The 24,348-nt window shown below is 44.1% G+C and overlaps 1 long non-coding RNA gene across 1 annotated transcript; it reads right to left on the bottom strand.

The window, feature by feature from the left end:
• Positions 1-19,537: 19,537 nt before the first annotated feature.
• LOC132659418 (uncharacterized) lies at positions 19,538-21,315 on the bottom strand. The gene is made up of 2 exons (XR_009599867.1): positions 20,780-21,315; positions 19,538-19,891 (listed from the first exon to the last, which is right to left on the bottom strand). It is a non-coding gene; the product is annotated as an uncharacterized LOC132659418 (long non-coding RNA).
• Positions 21,316-24,348: the final 3,033 nt, after the last annotated feature.

Below are 24,348 nucleotides of genomic sequence, written 5' to 3' on the forward strand. Positions count from 1 at the left end.
GTCCTCCCCAGAAAGCCATTTTGGTTTTTTGCATTTCTGTTCCATGGGGATGGTCTTGATCCCTGTCTTCTGTACAATGTCATGAACCTTCATCCATAGTTCATCAGACACTCTATCAGATCTAGTCCTTTAAATCTATTTCTCACTTCCACTGTATAGTCATAAGGGATTTGATTTAGGTCATACCTGAATGGTCTAGTGGTTCTCTCCACTTTCTCCAATTTCAGTCTGAATTTGGCAATAAGGAGTTCATAATCTGAGCCATAGTCAGCTCCTGGTCTTGTTTATGCTGGCTGTATAGAGCTTCTCCATCTTTGGCTGCAAAGAATATAACCAACCTGATTTCGGTGTTGACCATCTGGTGATATCCATGTGTAGAGTTTTCTCTTGTGTTGTTGGAAGAGGGTGCTTGCTATGACTGGTGCATTCTCTTAGCAGAACTCTATTAGCCTTTGTTCTGCTTCATTCCATATTCCAAGGCCAAATTTGCCTGTTACTCCAGGTGTTTCTTGACTTTCTACTTTTGCTTTTCAGTCACTGGCTGCGATGGACCTCACAGAAGCATGGCTGAGAGGAGCTACCCACCGCCCAAGGCCAGGGGTGGTGGCCGAGAGGAGCTACCCCACACCAGAGGTCAGGGGCAGCAGCCAAGAGGAGCAACCCCATGTCCAAGAAGCAGTGGCTGCACAGACATAGGATGGCTGAGAGGAGCTACTCCACATTCAAGGTCAGGAGGGGCAGCGGTGAGGAGATACCCCTGGTCCAAGGTAAGAGAAACCCAAGTAAGATGGTAGGCGTTGCAAGAGGGCATCAGAGGGCAGACACACTGAAACCATACTCACAGAAAACTAGTCAATCTAGTCACATGTACCACAGCCTTGTCTAACTCAATGAAACTAAGCCATGCCCTGCGGGGACACCCAAGATGGGCAGATCATGGTGGAGAGGTTTGACAGAATGTGGTCCACTGGAGAAGGGAATGGCAAACCAGTATTCTTGCCCTGAAAACATCATGAACAGTATGAAAAGGCAAAATGAGAGGATACCGAAAGAGGAACTCCTCAGGTCGGTAGGTGCCCAATATGCTACTGGAGATCAGTGCAGAAATAACTCCAGAAAGAAAGAAGGGATGGAGCCAAGGCAAAAACAATACCCAGCTGTGGATGTGACTGGTGATAGAAGCAAGGTCCAGTGTTTTAAAGAGCACTATTGCATAGGAACCTGGAATGTTAGGTCCATGAATCAAGGCAAATTGGAAGTGGTCAAACAGGAGACGGCAAGAATGAATGTCAACATTCTAGGAATCAGCAAATTAAAATGGACTGAAATGGGTGAATTTAACTCAGATGACCATTATATCTACTACTGTGGGCAGGAATCCCTCAGAAGAAATGGAGTAGCCATCATGGTCAACAAAAGAGTCTGAAATGCAGTACTTGGATGTAATGTCAAAAACGACAGAATGATCTCTGTTCAACTCCAAGGCAAACCATTCAATATCACAGTTATCCAAGCCTATGCCCCAACCAGTAAGGCTGAAGATGCTGAAGCTGAATGGTTCTATGAAGACCTACAAGACCTTTTAGAACTAATACCCCAAAAAGATGTCCTTTTCATTATAGGGGACTGGAATGCAAAAGTAGGAAGTCAAGAAACACCTGGAGTAACAGGCAAATTTGGCCTTGGAATATGGAATGAAGCAGAACAAAGGCTAATAGAGTTCTGCTAAGAGAATGCACCAGTCATAGCAAGCACCCTCTTCCAACAACACAAGAGAATACTCTACACATGGACATCACCAGATGGTCAACACTGAAATCAGGTTGGTTATATTCTTTGCAGCCAAAGATCAAGAAGCTCTATACAATCAGCAAAAACAAGACCAGGAGCTGACTACGGCTTGGATTATGAACTCTGTATTGCCAAATTCAGACTTAAATTGAAGAAAGTAAGGAAAATCACTACACCATTCAGGTATGACCTAAATCAAATCCCTTATGACTATACAGTGGAAGTGAGAAATAGATTTAAGGGACTAGATCTGATAGATAGAGTGCCTGATGAACTATGGATGGAAGTTCGTGACATTGTAGAGGAGACAGGGATCAAGACCATCCCCATTGAAAAGAAATGCAAAAAAGTAAAATGGCTGTCTGAGGAGGCCTTACAAACAGCTGTGAAAAGAAGAGAAGGGAAAAGCAAAGGAGAAAAGGAAAGATATAAGCATCTGAATGCAGAGTTCCAAAGAATAGCAAGAAGAGATAAGAAAGACTTCCTCGGCGATCAGTGCAAAGAAATAGAGGAAAACAACAGAATGGGAAAGACTAGAGATGTCTTCAAGAAAATTAGAGATACCAAGGGAACATTTCATGCAAAGATGGGCACAATAAAGGACAGAAATGGTATGGACCTAACAGAAGCAGAAGATATTAAGAGGTGGCAAGAATACACAGAAGAACTGTATAAAAATGATCTTCACGACCAAGATAATCAAGATGGTGTAATCACTCATCTAGAGCCAGACATCCTGGCATGTGAAGTCAAGTGTGCCTTAGGAAGCATCTCTATGAACAAAGATAGTGGAGGTGATGGAATTCCAGTTGAGCAATTTCAAATCCTGAAAGATGATGCTGTGAAAGTACTGCACTCAATATGCCAGCAAAGTTGGAAAACTCAGCAGTGGCCACAGGACTGGAAAAGGTCAGTTTTCATTCCAATCCCAAAGAAAGGCAATGCCAAAGAATGCTCAAACTACCGCACAATTGCATTCATCTCACACACTAGTAAAGTAATGCTCAAAATTCTCCAAGCCAGGCTTTAGCAATACGTGAACAGTGATCTTCCTGATGTTCAAGCTGGTTTTAGAAAAAGGCAGAGGAACCAGAGATCAAACTGCCAACATCCGTTGGATCATTGAAAAAGCAAGAGAGTTCCAGAAAAACATCTATTTCTGCTTTATTGACTATGCCAAAGCCTTTGACTGTGTGGATCACAATAAACTGTGGAAAATTCTGAAAGAGATAGGAATACAGACCACCTGACCCGCCTCTTGAGAAACCTGTATGCAGGTCAGGAAGCAACAATTAGAACTGGCCATGGAACAACAGACTGGTTCCAAATAGGAAAAGGAGTACGTCAAGGCTGTATATTGTCACCCTGCTTATTTAACTTCTATGCAGAGTACATCATGAGAAACGCTGGGCTGGAAGAAGCACAAGCTGGAATCAAGATTGCCGGGAGAAATATCAATAACCTCAGATATGCAGATGACACCACCCTTATGGCAGAAAGTGAAGAGGAACTAAAAGCCTCTTGATGAAAGTGAAAGAGGAGAGTGAAAAATTTGGCTTAAAGCTCAACGTTCAGAAAACGAAGATCATAGCATCCGGTCCCATCACTTCATGGGAAATAGATGGGGAAACAGTGGAAACTGTGTCAGACTTTATTTTTGGGGGTTCCAAAATCACTGCAGATGGTGATTGCAGCCATGAAATTAAAAGACACTTATTTCTTGGAAGGGAAGTTATGATCAATCTAGATAGCATATTCAAAAGCAGAGACATTACTTTGCCAACAAAGTTCTGTCTAGTCAAGGCTATGGTTTTCCAGTAGTCATGTATGGATGTGAGAGTTGGACTGTGAAGAAAGCTGAGTGCCAAAGAATTGATGCTTTTGAACCGTGGTGTTGGAGAAGATTCTTGAGAGTCCCAGGGACTGCAAGGAGATCCACCCTGGGTGTTCTTTGGAAGGAATGATGCTAAAGCTGAAACTCCAGTACTTTAGCCATCTCACGAGAAGACCTGACTCTTGGAAAAGACTGTGATGCTGGGAGGGATTGGGGGCAGGAGGAGAAGGGGAGGACCTAGGGTGAGATGGCTGGATGGCATCACGGACTGGATGGACGTGAGTTTGAGTGAACACCAGGAGTTGGTGATGGACAGGGAGGCCTGGTATGCTGTGATTCATGGGGTCGCAAAGAGTCGGACACAACTAAGCGACTGAACTGAACTGTTCCCTCCCTGCTATTTTCCTGGGGCCAAACAATGGTGGAGGTAATGAAGATAATGGCGGCCTCTTTCAAAAGGTCCCATGCATGTACTGCTACGCTCAGTGCCCCCACCCCTGCAGCAGGCCACCACTGACCCATGCCTCCACCGGAGACTCCTGGACAGTCCCAGGCAAGTCTGGGTCTATCTCCCATGGGGTCGCTGCTCCTTTCTCCTAGGTCCTGTAGTGCTCAGGGTTCTGTTTGTGCCCGCTAAGAGTCTGTATTCAAGTCCTGTGTAAGTTCTGGCGGCTCTGTGGTGTGGTTAATGGTGACCTCCTCCAAGAGGGCTTATGCCATACCCAAGTCTGCTGCACCGAGTCCCCACCCCTGCGGCAGTCCACTGCTGACCCATACCTCCACAGGAAACACTCAAACACAGTTCTATCTCAGTTTCTGCGGGGTCTCTGGGCCCTGGTGCATACAAGGTTTGTTTAAGCCTTCTGACCATCTCTGGTGGGTGTGGGTTTTGATTCTAAACATGATTTCACCCCTCCTACCATCTTGCTGGGGCTTCTCCTTTGCTCTTGGATGTGGGGTGTCTCCTCACAGTCACTCCAGGGCTGGTAAGTGGCCATGAGATATAAATAACTCACACAACATCAAATTTTTCCTTTTAAAAATGTACAATTTGGTGAGTTTTAGTGTATGCATATAGTTGGCTATCCATCATTGCTAATTTCAGATCATTTTCATCACCCCAAATAGAAACCTCATGCACATTAATCATCACACTGCTTCCCTCCTTCCCCTAGCCCTGGCAAACACTAAACTACTTTCTGTCTCTATGGATTTGCTTATGCAGAAATTCCACATAAATTCCATGCAATATACAGCCTTTTGTGGCCAACTTCTACTTAGCCTAAGGATTTCAAAGTTCATCCATGCTATAGTATGTGTTGATGTCCATTTCTGTTAGTGCTCAAACCGTACTCCATTGTGTGGATATACTATACCTTGTCTGTCCATTCATCAGTTCATAGATATTGGGTTGTTTCCTCTTCTTTTCTATCATGAATAATGTTGCTCAAACACTGGTATACAGATTTTTGTGTTGTTCATTTTACTGGGTATATATCTGAGAGTGGAATTGCTGCGTAATAGGGTAATTGTAGGCTGAACATTTTGAAGAACTGCAAAACTATTTTACAAAGTGGCTGCACCATTTTAGATTTCTGCTAACAATGAGTGAGTTTTCCAGTTTCTCCACATCCTCATAAGCATTTATTATTACCTGTGTTTTTTTTATTTCAGTGATCCTAGAGGATGTGAGGTGATATCTTACCATATTTTTATTTATATTCTGCAATGGGGAAACAGTGGAAACAGTGTCAGACTTTATATTTTGGGGCTCCAAAATCACTGCAGATGGTGACTGCAGCCATGAAATTAAAAGACGCTTACTCCTTGGAAGGAAAGTAATGACCAACCTAGATAGCATATTCAAAAGCAGAGACATTACTTTGCCAACAACGGTCCATCTAGTCAAGGCTATGGTTTTTCCAGTGGTCATGTATGGATGTGAGAGTTGGATTGTGAAGAAAGCTGAGCACCGAAGAATTGATGCTTTTGAACTGATTTTTTGAACTTTTGAACTGTGGTGTGGAGAAGACTCTTGAGAGTCCCTTGGTCTGCAAGGAGATCCAACCAGTCCATCCTAAAGGAGATCAGGCCTAGGATTTCTTTGGAAGGAATGATGCTAAAGCTGAAACTCCAGTACTTTAGCCACCTCATGCGAAGAGTTGACTCATTGGAAAAGACTCTGATGCTGGGAGAGATTAGGGGCAGGAGGAGAAGGGTACGACAAAGGATGAGATGGCTGGATGGCATCACGGACTCAATGGACGTGAGTCTGAGTGAACTCCGGGAGTTGGTGATGGACAGGGAGGCCTGACATGCTGCGATTCATGGGGTCGCAAAGAGTTGGACATGACTGAGCGACTGAACTGAAACTGAATGACTAAAAAGTTGAGCATATTTTTATGTGCTTATTGGCCATTTCTATATCTTTCTGGTATTTTCTGGTATTTCTTATAAGGGATACTGGCTTTTATTTTACTTTTCTTATCAAGCCTTTTTCTAGTTTTAGTATCAGGGTAATATTGGCTTCACAGAATGAATTGTCAAGTGTTCCTTTTATGAAAAGTTCATTAAATGATTGGTATATTAACTCCTTTTCTTTCCAGGTGGCACTAGCAGTAAAGAGCACACCTGCCAATACAAGAGATGTGGGTTTGATCCCTTGGTTGGGAAGATCCCCTGGAGAAGGAAATGGCAACCCACTCTTGTATTCTTGCCTGGGAAATCCCATGGACAGAGGAGCCTGGTGGGCTACAGTCCATGGGGTCGCAAAGAGTCAGACCCACGTGAGCAACCAAGCAAAACATGTGGTCTAATCTGGAAAAAGTTTCATGTGCTGTTGAGAAGAATGTATATTTTGCTGTTGTTTGGTACAGTATTCTGTATGTGTCTATCAGGCCTAATTGCCAATGTAAAACTCACAATGTCTACCATCCAATCAAAAATGACAAGACATGCAAAAAAGCAGAGAATATAACTTATGATAAGGAAAAAAAATCAATCAAAACCGACCACAAAATAACACAAATTACAGAATTAAAAACCAAGAACATTAAAAGTTAATATGACTGTAGTACTGGGTATGTTCAAGATGATAGAGAGCAAACATCTTGAGCAGAGACATAAAAAACATTTTTTAAAAGATTCAAATTATACTTAGTGAGATTTAAAACTACTGTTTGTTTAGATTTTTTTCTAATGGATGTGATTAAGGACAGATTCAACATTACAAAAGAAAAGACTAGCAAACTCTACAACACAGCAATAGAAACTATTCAAAATGAAACAGGGACAAAAAGATGGATTAAAATGAGAGCATGTGCGATTTTAACCCATCTTTTTGTCCCTGTTTTATTTTGGATAGTTTTTATTGCTGTGTCTTAAAGTTTACTAATCTTTTCTTTTGGGAAGGAAAGGGTTGGATGAATTGAGAGAGTAGAACTATTATACAGAGTGAAGTAAGCCAGAAAGAAGAACACCAATACAGTATACTAACACATATATGGAATTTAGAAAGATGGCAATGATAAGCCTGTGTGTGAGACAGCAAGAGACACAGATGTATAGAACAGTCTTTTGGACTCTGTGGGAGAAGGCGAGGGGGGGATGATCTGAGAGAATAGCATTGAAACATGTATATTATCATACGTGAAACAGACCACCAGTCCAGGTTCGATGCATGAGACAGGGTGCTCAGAGCCAGTGCACTGGGATGACCCTGAGGGATGGGATGGGGAGGGAGGTGGGAGGGAGGGTCAGGATGGGGAACACATGTACACCCATGGCTGATTCACGTCAGTATATGGCAAAACCGCTACAATATTGTAAAGTAATTAGCCTCCAATTAAAATAAATAAATTTTTTTAAAAAGAGAGAGTAGCACTGAAACATGTACGTTACCAGATGTAAAATAGATAGCTAACAGGAAGTTGCTGTATAACAGGGAGCTCAACCTGGGGCTCTGTGCTGACCTAGAGGGGCAGGATGGGGGCCGGGGGAGGTGGGAGGCTCAAGAGGGGGTGACAGATGTCTACTTGTAGCTGATTCTCATTGGTGTATGGCAGAAGCCAACACAATATTGTAAAGTGATTATCCTCCAATTAAAAATGAATTTTACAAAATGCACAGAGCATTGATGAATTGTGGAACAATTTAAGCACCAAATACACCTGTATTTGTAGTCCCCACAGTGGGAGGGCAGGGGGAAGAGGCGGTAGGGTGGTGATAGAAAAAATATTTGAAGAAATAATGGCCCCAAATTTCCCAAATATAATAAAAACAGTAAATTCACAGATCAGAACTGCAACAAACCCCTAGCACAAGAAATATGAAAAAGATGAAACCAAGGCATCTCATAATTAAATTGCTTAAAATCTGTGATAAAGTGGAAAATTCAAAAGCCAGTAGAGAACAGAGAAACAAATATAAGGGTGTCGAATTTCAGAGACAAGCAAGGTAAAAGACATTAGATCAATATCTTTAAAGCACTAAAAAAAGTAACTGTCAACCTAAAATTCTTTACTCAGCAAAGATATCTTCAAAAATGAAGAAGAAATGCTTGTTTTCAGACATAAAGGAACTGAAAGAATTCATTACCAGCCGACCTACAGAACACGAAATGTTAAAAGAAGTGCCCCAGGCAAAAGGAAAATTATGCCGCATAAAATCCTGGAACTATGCCAAGGACTGCAAAGCAGAAGAAATGTCAACTCCATGAGTATTTACCCAAGATTGCCTTTTATTATTTAAATCTCTTTAAAAGATAATTGCTTGAAGCCAGAATAATAATTTATCGTGAGGCTTATAACAAGTAGGGGGAAAAAACGTGTGACGCTAATACTAACTGAACAAAGGTCGGCGGGTATAGAAATGAAAGTATTATAAGGTTCTTATACTATCCATGAAGTAATTTAAGATAACTGGAAGTAATTTAACAGCAGTGACATTGGATCCTTGAAGAGCAAGAGTCTGAGCTGGTTGGGTCCACTGTGCGTGGATCTTTATTTTGGGCTGCCTCAGGTTTTAGTAGTGGTGTGTGGGCTCTTGGTTGGAGCACGTGGACTCTAGCTGTGGGACGCGGGCTTAGTTACTCCATGGGATGTGGGATCTTAGTTCCCCAACCAGGTACTGAATGCATCCCCTTCATTGCAAGGAAGATTCTTAACCACTGGACCACCAGGGAAGTCCCCTACATGGATCTTTTTTTTTTAATAAGCATAGTCATCCATCAGCGTAGGTGGAGTCTGGCTCTAGGACCCAGTTATGGACAATGGATATTCATCCCATAGTCAGCTCTCCATATCCAGGGTTCAGTATCCATGGATTCAACCAACTGTAGACCATGTAGTATTTACTGAAAAACTCCCGTGTGTTCAGTGGAATGGCACAGTGCAAACTCACATTGTTCAAGAGTTGATTGTACATACAATACTATACAATCAGCAGTGGATTGGGTCCACAGATGAGTGACCACGAATATGTAGGGCTGACTCAGTCTTGGCCATCCTTGAATTTTGGCATCCACAGCAGGTCCTAGAACCAATCCCCCATGGATATGGGAGACAACTATGGATCATACTGAATTTCAAACATACTGGATAAATCCCTTCACAGCACAGATCATGGCTGATGTGGTTGGGAACCTCTGTCCTACACGGTCCATAGCGCCCATAGATCGATCTTCTGAAAGTCAATGGTACCACCCTTTGCTGCTTGAAATGTAATTAAATGACTCCAGGTAGCTCCTCCAGAAAATCTTTAAGTTAAAGTCTTAGGCTTCCCTGGTGGCTCGGTGGTAAAAAAAAAAAAAAAAAAAAAAAATCCGCCTATCAATGCAGGAGACACAGGTCTGATCCCTGATTCAGGAAGATCACACATGCCTTGGATGAACTAAGCCCACCACAACTATTGAACCTGTGCTCTCGAGCCTGGGAGCTGAAACTACTGAGCCCTCCAGCTGCAGCTACTGAAGCGCATGCGCCCTAGAGCCTGTGCATGGCCCCCCATGCCAGTATCCCTGCCTGGAGAAACCCACACTGAGGAGCCTGAAAGGCTACAGTCCATGGAGCTGCAGAGCTGGACAGGGCTGAAGTGACAGCGTGCACACACGTGTTTGTCCCTGTTTTACAGAAGTTTCTCATTTAGCTTCCATCTCATCCTCTATTCAAGGGACTTTACAGTCTCTGAGTCTTGGCATCTTTCCTATAGTCATGACAACTGCATGTACTGAGTCCTAAGAGGGTTCAAGTCAAAAACTCCAGACCCTATTGACTAAATTCATCTGGGAAGACACAGGAAAACTGCAGGTAAAAGGGGATTTATGCCCACATGTCCAGTTGACAGCCAAGCCCCTCCTTGGCATAGAAACACAAAGGATTGTAACAGGAAAAGAAAGGACTGCTTCACTGGAAAACGCCTACTTATTCTTATTCCTTTGGTTCCAAAGCAGTTTGGCATGCTGGATGGAAAAGAAGCTACAGACACAAACAACTAAATGACAGTTCCTTGGCTGTTTCTACAGGCTGTAGCCAAACAGAAGAGCCCTAAGGCTTCCCACAACCTGAACAGAATCCAGCTGAATGGGGAAGCTGAGGATGAGATTGGAGTCAGATGCTTAGAAGGAACACACTGGGGATACAATGGTGATACTGGTCCCCAGCCCAAGGCTCCCTTGCAGCCCCCACCACACTGGGTGTCAGCAGCTTCCAGGCAGGCTCAGGGGGACTGCAAGGTTCAGGGTGTTTGCGGGGCTGGGGGCAAGGGATCAACTCACACTGAGCTACTGACCTCGCAGAAGCCAGGAGCACCAGACCGTCAGGACAAAGGGGAAAAAAAAAAAGATGAGATATGAAAAGAGAGGGGAGGACAAGAACCAGGTTTATAAACAAGGACAACAAACCCTGACTTCTCCTTCCTTAGCGACCTTCTCAGGGAACACGCTGTCAGTGTTCCCTGAAAATGCTGCTGAGAGGGAAAGGGAGGCAAATTAAACTGTTCAGCAGTGAGTTATCCTTTTTTAATGTGTGTATTACATTCGCCTTTTTACAGGCAGCTACGACCCTAGAGTGCTGTGATTTCTGCAAACCAGTTACATGGGCTGTATGTATGCTTATGTTTTAATGGTGTCCTGAAGTCAAGAAGTTAGAAACTATCTATCCATATCCATACACACACATACACACACACACACACACACACACACACGCAAATATATCAGATGATGAGCTCCCTACAAGTGGAAATCTTGTCTCCTTGACAGACTTGTTGCCAAGGGGGAGGGGAGCCAGAGAGAGATGGATTGGGATTAGCAGATTAGTTAGGGCTGGCACCCCACTCCAGTACTCTTGCCTGGAAAATCCCATGGATGGAGGAGCCTGGTAGGCTGCAGTCCATGGGGTCGCAAAGAGTCGGACACGACTGAGTGACTTCACTTTCACTTTTCACTTTCATGCATTGGAAATGGCAACCAATTCCAGTATTCTTGCCTACAGAATCCCAGGGATGGGAGAGCCTGGTGCGCTGCCGTCTATGGTGTTGCCCAGAGTCGGACACGACTGAAGCGACTTAGCAGCAGCAGATGCAAACATATATAGGATGGATAAACAACACGGTCCTTCTGCATACAACAGGGAATTATGTTCCATATCCCGTAATAAATGATAATAGAAAAGAATATGAGCAGGAATGTGTTTATGTGTATAACTGGATCACTCTGCTGTAGAGCCAAAATAACACAACGTGGTAAATCAGCTATAAATCAATAGAATAATTTTTTTACTCTTTCTGGTGGGGTTGTCTTGTGACCCACTAGAATCCAATAGCATCTCATCTACAAATTAGTAGAATACATTTTTAAAACTTTTACTGAAGTAGATTTGATTTACAATGTCGTGTTTCAATAAAAGAAATTATAAAAATAAGAGAAATCTAGTCTCCTTGGAATGAAGAATATATGCTTTCTTTTCAAGCTTATGGGGCTCACCTCTGCATTTTTGCAGCATTAAAATTTTCATCTCCCTTTATCAGTATGTTTTCAACATTTGTTATAATTCTGTGCACCACGGTATCCACCCCCCATGAGCCCACAGGCTCCTGAGGGTAGGACTCCTGTACCAAGAACCTCTCAGTGTCAACTTGCCTAGGGCAGAGCTATCGTCATGACTTGCCCACCCTACTTGTTTGTTGAATGAATACGTATTTGCTTGTGTAACAGATCAACAGAGAAGATTCAGTAAAGAAGCTTCTGCTTGGATTGGATGGGATCAAGATTTGAAGCTGTCAGCTGAGATGGTCATTACAGGTCATCCAGTCAAACTCCCACCATCACTACTGTGTTTTACTTGCAAGTCCTGGGGAGGCTGGGACATCATGCAAGGTCACATGACTGAATAAGGAGAGTGCAAGTAATCCAGGTTAATCACTGATTTTGCCAAGGTCCAAATAAAAAGAAGTAAAAAATGTATGTAGCATTTGAGTCAGTTCTAATGAGGTGGATGAACCTAGAGCCCGTTATACAGAGTGAAGTAAGTCAAAAAGAGAAAAACGGATATCATAATGCATATGTATGGAGTCTAGAAAGATGATAGTGATGAATCTATTCACAGGGCAGCAATGGAGATGCGGACATAGAGGACAGGCCTGTGGACATGGGGGGAGGGGGAAAGGAGAGGGTGGCCCGCATGGGGAGGGCAGCACGGAAACATACACCACCATACATAAAACAGAGAGCCAATCGGAACTGGCCGTGTGACGCACAGAACTCAAACCGGGGCTCTGCAACAACCCAAATGGGAAGGATGTGGAGGGAGGTCGGAGGGAGGTTCAAAAGGGAGGGGACGCATGCATACATATGGCTGATTCATGTTGATGTGTGGCAGAAACCAACGCAATATTGTAAATCAAGTATCCTTCAATTAAAAACAAATAACTTCAATTTTTAAAATATATGAAGGATATGCATATTGTGAACACATATTCACACATAGATATATGCATATGGCTACCCACTCCAGTATTCTTGCCTGGGAAATCCCATGGAGAGAGGAGCCTGGCGGACTACTGTCCATGGGGCCACAAGGAGTCAGACACGACTGAGTGACTAACAACAACATATATATAATGGTAAATTGCACTCTTTTCTGATAATAGAAAGGCTTCCCCAGCAGCTCAGTACTGGGTAAATAATCCACCTATGATGCAGGAGTTGAGAAGATCCCCTAGAGAAGAGAATGGCAACCTACTGTAGCATTCTTTTTTTTAATTTATTTAAATTTTATTTTTTTACTTTACAATACTGTATTGGTTTTGCCATATACTCTAGCATTCTTGCCTGGAGAATTCCATGGACTGAGGAACCTGTAAGGCTACAGTCGATGAGGTCACAAAGAGTCAGACATGAATGACATGACTAAGCACTCACACACGCACACCCTGATTACAGGAATGATATGTGGAAATGCATTGAAAAAATTCACGAGATCCAGAAATGTTTAGAAAGAAGAAAACAAAAACCATCAAAAATTCCACCCTCTGGAGCTGGCCGTGTTTTACATGACAAATCTCTTCCTATGTTGCTTTACTTGTCTGAGTGCCATGGTGAAAACTAGTCCCACCTTTTCACTTGGCAGAACATCCAGGAAAAAATGGGCCCTCCTTTTCAGACACTGCCTGGATTAAACAAGGCTGCAGATTCACTGTCACTCTCCCCTTTGAGAGGGTGGTCTGTTTTCCTTCCTCTTGAACTTGGCATGAGCACTTTACTCAGAGGCAGAGAAAGCGGGGCCATGCCAGCTCTGGACCAGCACCTCACAAATGTCCAGCAGCTTCCACTCCTACAATCTGGAAAGTTCTGAATTCGTGTGCAAGAAACAGGCCACCCTGATGGAGAGGACATGAGCAAAGACCGTGTGAAAGGCACCCTGGTGGCTCAGTGGTGAAGAATCCACCTGCCAATGTAGGAGACACGGGTTCGATTCCTGGTTGAAGAAGATCCCACATACTTCGGGGCCACTAAGTCCACGGGCTGCAACTACTGAGTCCACACGCCACAAGTCCTGAGGCCCACGAGCCCTGAGCCTGTGCTCTGCACCAAGTGAAGTCACTGCAACGGGAAGCCTGTGCACCAGAGCTGGAGAGCAGCCCCTGCTCGCTGCAGCTAGAGAAGAGCCCAGGCAGCAGCAAAGACCCAGCACAGCCAAAACTAAAAATAAATGTCTTTTTGAAAAAGACATTGTGGAGACTCTGAGATGATGGCACAAGGGATGGGCTTTGCCATCTCAGCCTGCCAAGGGAGTCCACCCTCCAACTGCCCTCACCAAGATGGCAGCCATGGGCACGGACCATATGGACCCCTGCCAGCCCAGCTGACACCACACAGAGCAGGAGGACTGCCCACCTGATCCCAGCCAACTCACAGAATCACAAGAGAAGGTAACATGGTGGTTGTGTCCCAGGATTTCAGGGTAGGGATGTGGAGAGGGGTGGGCGTGATGACAAAGCAACAGATAACTGAGACAGCTAGAAATAACCTTCCAACTCCTTTGAGAAGCATCAAACCTAAATCTAAGAACTAAATCTGAAATTAAATTGCAAAACTGCAGACCATGTGCTGATAAAGTGAAAAGAACATGGATCTAAAGGGGGTACAGCCAGGTTTAGAGGGGCTTCCCTGGTGGTTCAGACAGTAAAGAATTTGCCTGCAGTGCAGGAGACCTGGGTTTGATTCCTGGGTAGGGAAGATCCCCTGGAGAATGGAATAGCAACCCACTCCAGTATTCTAGCCCGGAGAATCCCGAGGACAGAGGAGTCTGGTGGGCCACAGTCCATGGGGTCACAAAGAGTTAGACATGACTGCTCAACACAACTGCAACAAGGTTTAGAACAGATTGAGCTACTTAGGAGCTGTTTAACCTCGAGAATAAGTCTCTCGACCTGCTTGCTCCTCCAATCTCTTATTGTAAAATAAGGTCATTGCTGATGTCAATTTCCGGGGCTTCTGAGAAAGGGCAGATGAAACCATGTAAGGAAAGATGCTTTTTACCCATCAGTACGGTTGTTTTTGCCTCTTTTCTTCGAGCTTAGAGATTTGCTGATCATGAACAGTGACTTCTAAAAGAGAGCACTGCTCAGTTCTAATGAGGTGAATGAACCTAGAGCTTATTATACAGAGTGAAGTAAGTCAGAAAGAGAAAAACAAACATTGTATATTAACGCATATGTGCGGAATCTATAAGAATGGAGCTGATGAACCTGTCTGCAGGGCGGCAATGGAGACCCAGACTAGAGAACGGCTTATAGACACGGTGAGGGAAAGTGGTGCTGCTGCTGCTGCTGCTAAGTCACTTCAGTCGTGTCCCACTCTGTGCGACCCCATAGACAGCAGCCCACCAGACTCCACCATCCCCGGGATTCTCCAGGCAAGAACACTGGAGTGGGTTGCCATTTCCTTCTCCAATGCATGAAAGTGAAAAGTGAAAGTGAAGTTGCTCAGTCGTGTCCGACTCTTCGCGACCCCATGGACTGCAGCCCACCAGGCTCCTCCGTCCATGGGATTTTCCAGGCAAGAGTACTGGAGTGGGGTGCCATTGCCTTCTCCGGAGGGAAAGTCGGGGGAACGAAAGGAGAGAGTAGCGTGGAAACATCTATATTACCATATGTGAAACAAACAGCCCATGGAAATTTGCTGTACTACTCAGGGAGCTCAGACTTGGTGCTCTGTGATGATCTAGAGGGGTGGGATGAGGCGGGAGGGAGTTTCCAGAGGGAGGGGATATATGTATACCTATGGCTGATTCATGTTGATATAGGGCAGAAGCCAAGACAATATTATAAAGCAATTATCCTCCAATTAAAAAGAAATAATTTTTTTTTTTAAAGAGAACCCTGTTGTCTCCTCTCTTGGAAAGACAAGAGGAGGCCAGACCTTGACTGCAAGGAGATCCAACCAGTCCATTCTGAAGGAGATCAGCCCTGGGATTTCTTTGGGAGGAATGATGCTAAAGCTGACGCTCCAGTACTTTGGCCACCTCATGCAAAGAGTTGAGTCATTGGAAAAGACTCTGATGCTGGGAGGGATTGAGGGCAGGAGGAGAAGGGGACGACAGAGGATGAGATGGCTGGATGGCATCACAGACTCGATGGACGTGAGTCTGAGTGAACTCTAGGAGATGGTGATGGACAGGGAGGCCTGGCGTGCTGCGATTTATGGGGTCGCAAAGAGTCGGACACAACTGAGTGACTGAACTGGACTGAACTGAACATTTTATCCACATGACATCCAAGAAAGGACTGCAAGGAAGGCCTTCATGTGTTCAGTATTTTAAGCCATTTCTCAAAGTTCTGTAGAAGAGGCCAGAGAGCTCGGTGGGGCCTCTTTCCTATCAGCGCTGACCCTACTCACAAAGGCTGCATCTTAGGGTTCCCTGAGTCCCCAGCTACTAATACCAGCATCTTTGGGAGCTAGGATTTCAACAAAAGAATTAGTGGAGGCGGGGCTTGGGAACCACAGCAATGAATAAACAACGGAGTCTCTGCACTCTGAACCCAGACCTGCTGCACCAGCAATGGGGCCTCAGAAATCTGCCTTTTATTAAGTTCCCCAAGTGCTTGATCTTCATGCATTCTTAAGACCCATCAGACCTTGCCTGGATCAAACAGAACATTTAGAAAAAAGCAACGAGAGGGAAAAGGTATCATGATATTCCAGGACCCAAGGAGAGAAGTATCATACCCACTACTCCAGGAGGTGTTTCCCACAGAGCAATCCACCCACTTGGCTCAAGCTCAGGACTGGCCGGAAGGCAGCTCTGTCATCCCAGTGCTGTGAAAACAGCCTTCCAGCAGCTCTTTGGCAGTGTTTCTCGGCTCACTGGGGGCTGGATGACAAATCCTGGTCTTGTCCTGACATGTAAAGCCCTGGAGCGAGGGAGGGAGGGAGGGAGGGAGGAAGGGAGTGTGTGTGTAGATGTGGCTCTGGGGTTACTTCTGTGTGAACACACGGCTACCAGAGGAGAGAAACAGCAGAGCTCTCTGTCCGAGGACTAGGGCAGGGAGGCAAGGGTGGGTCAGACAGATCAGGATTCAAACCCAACTTCTAATCTCACTCTTGACAACAAATACTGGGTTGGCCAAAAAGTTCTTTTGAGTTTTCCATAGGCTTTTAGCAGAAAACCTTGAACTTTCTGGCCAACTCGATATATCTTTGATAGTTCAGAGATAAAAATTTTAAAAAAAAAAAAGAGGACTATTTTCATAATCCTCAACAAAAGGACTTCTCAGCATGGGGGACTTTCCTGGTGGCATGCCTGCCAAGGCAGGGGACGTGGGTTCAATCCCTGATCCGGGGAGATCCCATGTGCTGTGGAACGACTCAGCCCTTGCACCACAACTACCGAGCCTACTTGCTGCAACTGCTGAGCCCAAGGGCCTACAGCCTGTGCTCTGCAACAGGAGAAGCCACCACGATGAGCAGCCCATGTACCACAACAAACAGCAGCCCTCACTCGCTGCAACTGGAGAAAACCCACACACAGCAACGAAGACCCAGCAGAGTCAAAAATAAATAATAATTAAAAAAAAAATCTTAGAGGCTGTGAAGGAAAATAACTTCAGATGTCTGCTACAGGAAAGTGAAAATCTGTGGACATGAGGGGAAAAAGTAAAGGTTAACAACCAGATGAGAATTTGGGGGAAAGTGTTTGCAACACAAGACTACCAACAAAGGATTAACACTCAGACTAAACTAACGACTCCCATAAATTCAAGCAAAAACTGGGCAAAGGATGTGAATAAACAGGCCACGGAAGAAGAAGAAAGACAGTCAATTAACAAGAAAACTATGTTCAGCATTACCAATAATCAAAGAAATATAACTTGGCATAATAGGGAGGTGACATGCTTTGACAGAGACTAAAAGATTCCTAATACCCAAGGAAGCAAAATATACGGAAACAGGCACAGCTGTTAAAAGCGCAAATTGTTGAAATCTTTTTGGAAGGACAAAGTATCAGTATCAAGCAAAATATAAAACTTGCCCTCCACTTATCCCAGCAATTTTATATCTAGGAGTTTATCCCAAACAGGTCTTTGCACAAATAAACAGCTCTGTGTGTACAGTACAAGGCTGGTGTTTTAAACGCATCTGTAATCCTGATGAATTTGGACTGAGATTAGGGGACCCCTGTGGAGGAGGTATGGCCCGGATGCTTCCATGAAAGATGACCCCTGACCAGTCGTTGGTCAAGAAGGGGACATATGCACAAAGGTGTCCAACTAGGGGTACTTCACTGGTGATCCAGTGAGTTGGACCATAAACAAGGCTGAGTGCCAAATAATTGATGCTTTTGAACTGTGGTGCTGGAGAAGATTCTTGAGAGTCCCTTGGACTGCAAGGAGATCAAACCAATTTCTACAGGAAATCAGTCCTGAATATTCATTGGAAAGACTTGATGCTGAAGCTCCAATACTTTGGCCAACTGATATGAAGAGTCGAATCACTGGAAAAGACCCTGATGCTGGGAAAGACTGAAGGCAAAAGGAGAAGGGAGTTACAGAGGATGAGCTGGTTAGATGACCTCACCGACTCAATGGACATGAGTTTGAGCAAACTCCAGGAGATAATGAAGGATGAGGAAGCCTGGTATGCTGCAGTCCATAGGATCGTAAAAAGTCAGACACAACTTAGCAACTGAACAACAATAAATAACCAAGATGAACTGAACAATTCTTCCTTGCCATGTAAGGAGAAGTGTTTGTTTTTTTCTCTTTCTGCTGTGAGGTTGTAAAGCCTAGTGTTGCTATAACAAGCATTCTGCCACTATGAGGGGGAAATTGCCTTCTTAAGAAAACCAACATGTAGAGGAGGGCATATCACAGGGAAACAAATGGCAAAGGTAACAGAGAAACAACCAGTGGAGCTAGAATCACTAGATTAACCCATCCGGAAGCCACCATTTCTGTAAACTTCAGTTATAAAGGCCAATAGCTTTCTTTATGAAGCCCAACTGATACTTGCAGCCAATGTTTCCTGATATAGCCAGCAGAAAAGAGCTGGTTAAATATATTATGATACAGCCATATAATAAAATACTGTGTATAGGATAAGATGTACAGGTGGCTGCATAAGTAGTATTCTGTACAGATTTCCATTAGGTATCAGGAAAATGCTGGGGACTCATAGGCATGATGTCACCTATTTAGATAAAAAAGTAAATTGAGCTCTAGATAGAGATACAAATTACAATCATAAAGGAAGAAGAAGCTTTTATTTCTACTTGCACACACTTTTGATTTTTTTTAAGGTTTTAACAATAAGTATGTGTAAAAAGCAGAGACATCACTTTGCCAACAAAGATCCACATAGTCAAAGCTGTGGTGTTTCCAGTAGTCATGTACAGATGTGAGAGTTGGACAATAAGGAAAACTGAGTGCCTAAGAATTGATGCTTTCAATTCTGTGGTGCTAGAGAAGACTCTTGAGAGTCCCTTGGCCTGCAAGGAGATCCAACCAGTCAATCCTAAAGGAAATCAATCCTGAATATTCATTGGAAAGACTGATGCTGAAACTCCAATACTTTGGCCACCTGATAAGAAGAATTGACTCATTGGAAAAGACTCTGATGCTGGGAAAGATTGAGGGCAAGAGGAGAAGGGGGTGACAGAGGATGAAATGGTTGGATGGCATCACCAACTCAAAGGACACAAGTTTGAGCAAACTCTGGGAGACAGTGAAGGACGGGGAAGCCTGGTTGTGCTGCAGTCCATGGGGTCACAAAGAGTTGTATACAAGTTAGTGAATGAACAACAACTTTTAATATATATGAATATGCATAAATATATATTTTCAGTTTGGGAACTCTGAAGTGCTTTAGGTAACACTATTTTTTCAAGTATGATATTAAAAATAGATATTTAAACCAACATTTAAAAAGAAAATTTTATTAGCATAGTCTCCAAATGTCTGTTTTTTTGTTTTTACATAAGATTAGTTTGTATAACCTGATGTTATTTAGCTTTTGATCACTTCTTCTCATTTCTTATCTGTCTGGAAACAGAAGTGTGTTCTTTTTTTTTTTTTACAGTGTGGACCATTTTTAAAGTTTTCATTGAATTTGTTACAATATTGCTTCTCTTTAATGTTTTTCATTTTTTGTCCATGAGGCATGTGATATCTTAGCTGTCAGACCAGGGATCAAGCTCATATCCCCTGCATTGAAGGTGAAGTCTTAAGCACTGGACAACCAGGGAAGCCCCAGAATGTGTGTCTTGATCCCTAAAAGTAATAAAAATAAAAACTCTCATGGGGCTGGCACAAAATGAGTGATCAGTGCTAGCTCTGCTATTCAGTACTCTTCTGACATTACATTTCCTCAAACGCCCTGGAAGCAGCACCCACCCATCCCCTGAGTCTGGCTCAGGGGCCATGCCGGGCTTCTGGATCCCAGAAACAGCTCGGCTGTGAACACAGGGCTGTCCCAGGGAAGCCAGGAAGGCCCTTTGAGGGAACCTCAGCATCACCACCCAGCCAGTTGATAAGGAGCCTCAGGAAAGTCATCTGGCTGCCCTATTCATTTTTCAGATGATTAATGAAGACCAATCACTTGGAATTTTCCTTAACTGGACGTCACCGCCCATTTTCAACATGAGACAATGAAAGCAAGGAGCTGCCGTTGAGTGAAGTCCTGGACCATGCTCTATAGGACCACGCTCTGGGATAGGTTTCCTTCTTGGGGGAGGTGGGCAGGCGTGGTGGAACAGAGCCAGCCAGGGCTGCTGTCTCCCCCATGTCTGCAACTCGGCGGGGGGGCGGGGGGAGGGGGGCGGGGGGGGGGGGGGGGGGGGGGGGGGGGCGGGGGGGGGGGGGGCGGGTCTGAGCCCTGATGTGGGGCCTTCTGACATCCCAGGTCCCAGCTCTCCAATGATGACTATTACACACATATACACACCACTCATACACATATCACACACACACCCCCCACATGCCCACCACACACTCACACCTTGATTTTTAAGAGCCTTCAATAAAGTTTTAAATTGTTGTCCATTATTGTTGTCCGTTATTGTTTTCAATGACTGCGCTAGCGATTCTTCTAAGGAAAATATCGAACAGGGCTGGTCTTTGAAGTTACCCTGCCCAGTGAACACATATCTGTATACATACCTGCAATCTGAGAAAGATTCCTGTGCGATGGAGACATAGGAAAGGCATCTAACTCCTTGCAGAATTTTACTGAAAGGAGGACATTGTGTTATTTGAAGACATGATAAAGTACAAAATAAACAGGCTTCATAAGTGGTGCAGTGGTAAAGAACTTGCCTGCCAATGCAGGAGACCTGGGTTCGATCCCTGGGTTAGGAAGATCCCCGGAAGTAGGAACTGGCAACCCATTCCAGCATCCTTGCCTGGGAAATTCCACGGGCAGAGGAGCCTGGCAGGCTACACTCCATGGGGTCGCAAAAGAGTTGGAAATGACTACGCAGGCGCACATAAAAGAAACAGGAATTCATTAACCTCCCACCTGACCCACAGAGCGCGCTCAGGTATTTGTGGGATGATGGAAGGACTTTGCTGGTGACCTCACCCTAGTGGCTTGCCTTTGTCGGGTGCAGGATTCCTCTCTGGGAATGCGGATAACCACCCCTGCTCCATGGTGGGATGAAGGCTGAGGCGGAAGGCTTTATCAGGAAAGGCACACTGTGAATATCAGACGCTAGTGGTGGGGGCGCGTGGGTGCCAAGACTGGCACCAAACTGGGCCTCTCAGAAACCAGAGGGTGACCTGAGGCGACCGTTCCAAAAAATCACCGCCCCCGCTCTTATCTCCCCTGGAACCACATCCTCCCCTGCAATCAGGCTGCCTTATCAGCGTTTCCACACCCAGCCAGCTTGGCACTTTCAGACTCCTCTGGAACAAGTGTCCAGGCCCTCCACCCCCTTACTCTCTTTTTAAAGTTCAGTCTCTTCTCCAAAGAAGATATACAGATGACTAATAGACACATGAAAAAAACAAAAAACCTCAATATTGCTTATTATTAGAGAAAGGCAAATCAAAACTACAATGAAGTTATCACCTCATACCGGTCAGAACAGCCATCGTTCAAAAAAACCCTACAAACAATAAATGCTGGAGAGGATGTGGAGAGAAGGGAACGCTCTTGTACTGTTGGGGGGAATGTAAATGGATACAGCCATTATGGAGCTTAGTATAGAGATTTCTTAAAGTTCAATTGCTCATCACTCCAAGAAGCCTTCAAACTACCCTCCAGGCCTGTGCCTCTCTCCCATCCCCTACTTCCTTAGTCTACCATCCTTGCTCAAAACATCGGGCAGCTCCCCATGAACACCCCCCTATCAGAGAGGGCAGGTATGGGATGGAATCAAGACGCCAACATAACCATCGCACTGATTTCCAAAAGGTTCCACTTAAAACCCTTGACTTTTAAGCCTGGTCCTTGAGTCACAATAAAAGGCCTTCCTTTTGGCAATGCCAAAGAATGTTCAAACTATCACACAAGTGCTCTCATTTCACAGGCTAGGAAATTAATGCTCAAAACCCTTCAAGCTAAGCTTCAACAGTACACGAACCAAGAACTCCCAGATGTTCAAGCTTTGTTTAGAAAAGGCAGAGGAACCAGAAATCAAACTGCTGACATCTATTGGATCATAGAAAAAGCAAGGGAATTCCAGAAAAGCATCTACTTCTGCTTTACTGACTACTCTAAAGCCTTTGACTGTGTGGATCACAATCATCTGTAGAAAATTCTTAAAGAAACAGGAATACCAGACCACCCTACCTGTCTCCTGAGAAACCTATATGCACATCAAGAACCAACAGCTTGCTGGTTCAACAAAGGACTAGTTCAAAACTGGGAAAGGAGTATGTCAAGGCTGTATATAGTCACCCTGCTTATTCAACTTATATGCAGGGTACATCATGTGAAATGGTGAGCTGACTCAAGCTGGAAACAAGATTGCTGGGAGAAATATCAACAACCTCAGATATGCAGATGACACCACCCATATGGCAGAAAGAGAAGAACTAAAGAGTCTCTTGATGAAAGTGAAAGAGGAGAGTGAAAAAGTTGACTTAAAATTCAACATTCAAAAACTAAGATCGTGGCATCTGGTCCATCACTTCATGGCAAATAGATGGGGAAACAGTGAAAACAGTGACAGACTTTATTTTGGGCTCCAAAATCACTGCAGATGGTGACTGCAGCCATGAAATTAAAAGACGCTTGCTCCTTGGAAGTTATGACCAACCTAGACAGCATATTCAAAAGCAGAGACATTATTTTGCCAACAAAGGTCCATCTCGTCAAGGCTATGGTTTTTCCAGTAGTCATATATGGATGTAAGAGTTGGACTATAAAGAAAGGTGAGAGCTGAAAAATTGATGTTTTTGAACTGTGGTGTTGGAGAAGACTCCCAAAAGTCCCTTGGACAGCAAGGAGATCCAACCAGTCCATCTTAAAGGACATCAGTCCTGAAGATTCATTGGAAGGACTGATGCTGAAACTGAAACTCCAATACTTTGGCCATATGATAGGAAGAACTGACTCATTGGAAAAGACCCTGATGCTGGGAAAGATTGAAGGCAAAAGGAGAAGGGGGTGACAGACGATGAGATGGTTGGATGGCGTCAGTGACTCAACGGACATGAGTTTGAGTCAACTCCAGGAGTTGGTGATGGACAGAGACACCTGGTGTGCTGCAATCCATGGGGTGTCAAAGAGTTGGACACGACTGAGTGACCGAACTGAGATGTTTTTCTGGAACTCTCTTGCTTTTTAGATGATCTAGTGGATGTTGGCAATTTGATCTCTGGTTCTGCTGCCTTTTCTAAATCCAGCTTGAACATCTGGAAGTTCATGATTCACATACTGTTGAAATCTGGCTTGGTGAATTTTGAGTATTACTTTGCTAGCATGTGAGATGAGTACAATTGTGTAGCAGTTTGAAAACTCTATGGCATTGCCTTTCTTTGGGATTGGAATGAAAACTGACCTTTTCCAGTCCTGTGGCCACTGCTGAGTTTTCCAAATTTGCTGGCATATTGAGTGCAGCACTTTCACAGCAGCATCTTTCAGGATTTGAAATAGCTCAACTGGAATTCCATCACCTCCACTAGCTTTGTTTGTAGTGGTGCTTCCTAAGGCCCACTTGACTTCGCATTCCAGGATGTCTGGCTCTAGGTGAGTGATCACACTAATTATCTGGGTCAAGAAGATCTTTCTTGTATAGTTCTTCTGTGTATTCTTGCCACCTCTTCTTAATATCTTCTGCTTCTGTTAGGTCCATACCATTTCTGTCCTTTATTGTGCCCATCTTTGCATGAAATGTTCCCTTGTATCTCTAATTTTCTTGAAGAGATCTCTAGTCTTTCCCATTCTAATGTTTTCCTCTATTTCTTTGCATTGATAACTGAGAAAGATGTTCTTATCTCTCCTTGCTATTCTTTGGAACTCTGTGTTCAAATGGGTATATCTTTCCTTTTCTCCTTTGCCTTTAGCTTCTTTGCTTTTCTCAGCTATTTATAAGGCCTCCTCTGACAATCATTTTGCCTTTTTGCCTTTCTTTTTCTTGGGGGTGGTCTTGATCACTGCCTCCTGTACAATGTCAAGAACCTCCGTCCATAGTTCTTCTTCTTGAAGAATTCCTCAGTCCCAGGCAAACCCAGAAAGTTGGTGGCCCTACCTGGTACTAAGCAGCAGCATCCCAGGATGTCCC

Source organism: Ovis aries, chromosome 3 (genome assembly GCF_016772045.2).
Source record: "Ovis aries strain OAR_USU_Benz2616 breed Rambouillet chromosome 3, ARS-UI_Ramb_v3.0, whole genome shotgun sequence".
NCBI classification, from domain to species: domain Eukaryota; kingdom Metazoa; phylum Chordata; class Mammalia; order Artiodactyla; family Bovidae; genus Ovis; species Ovis aries.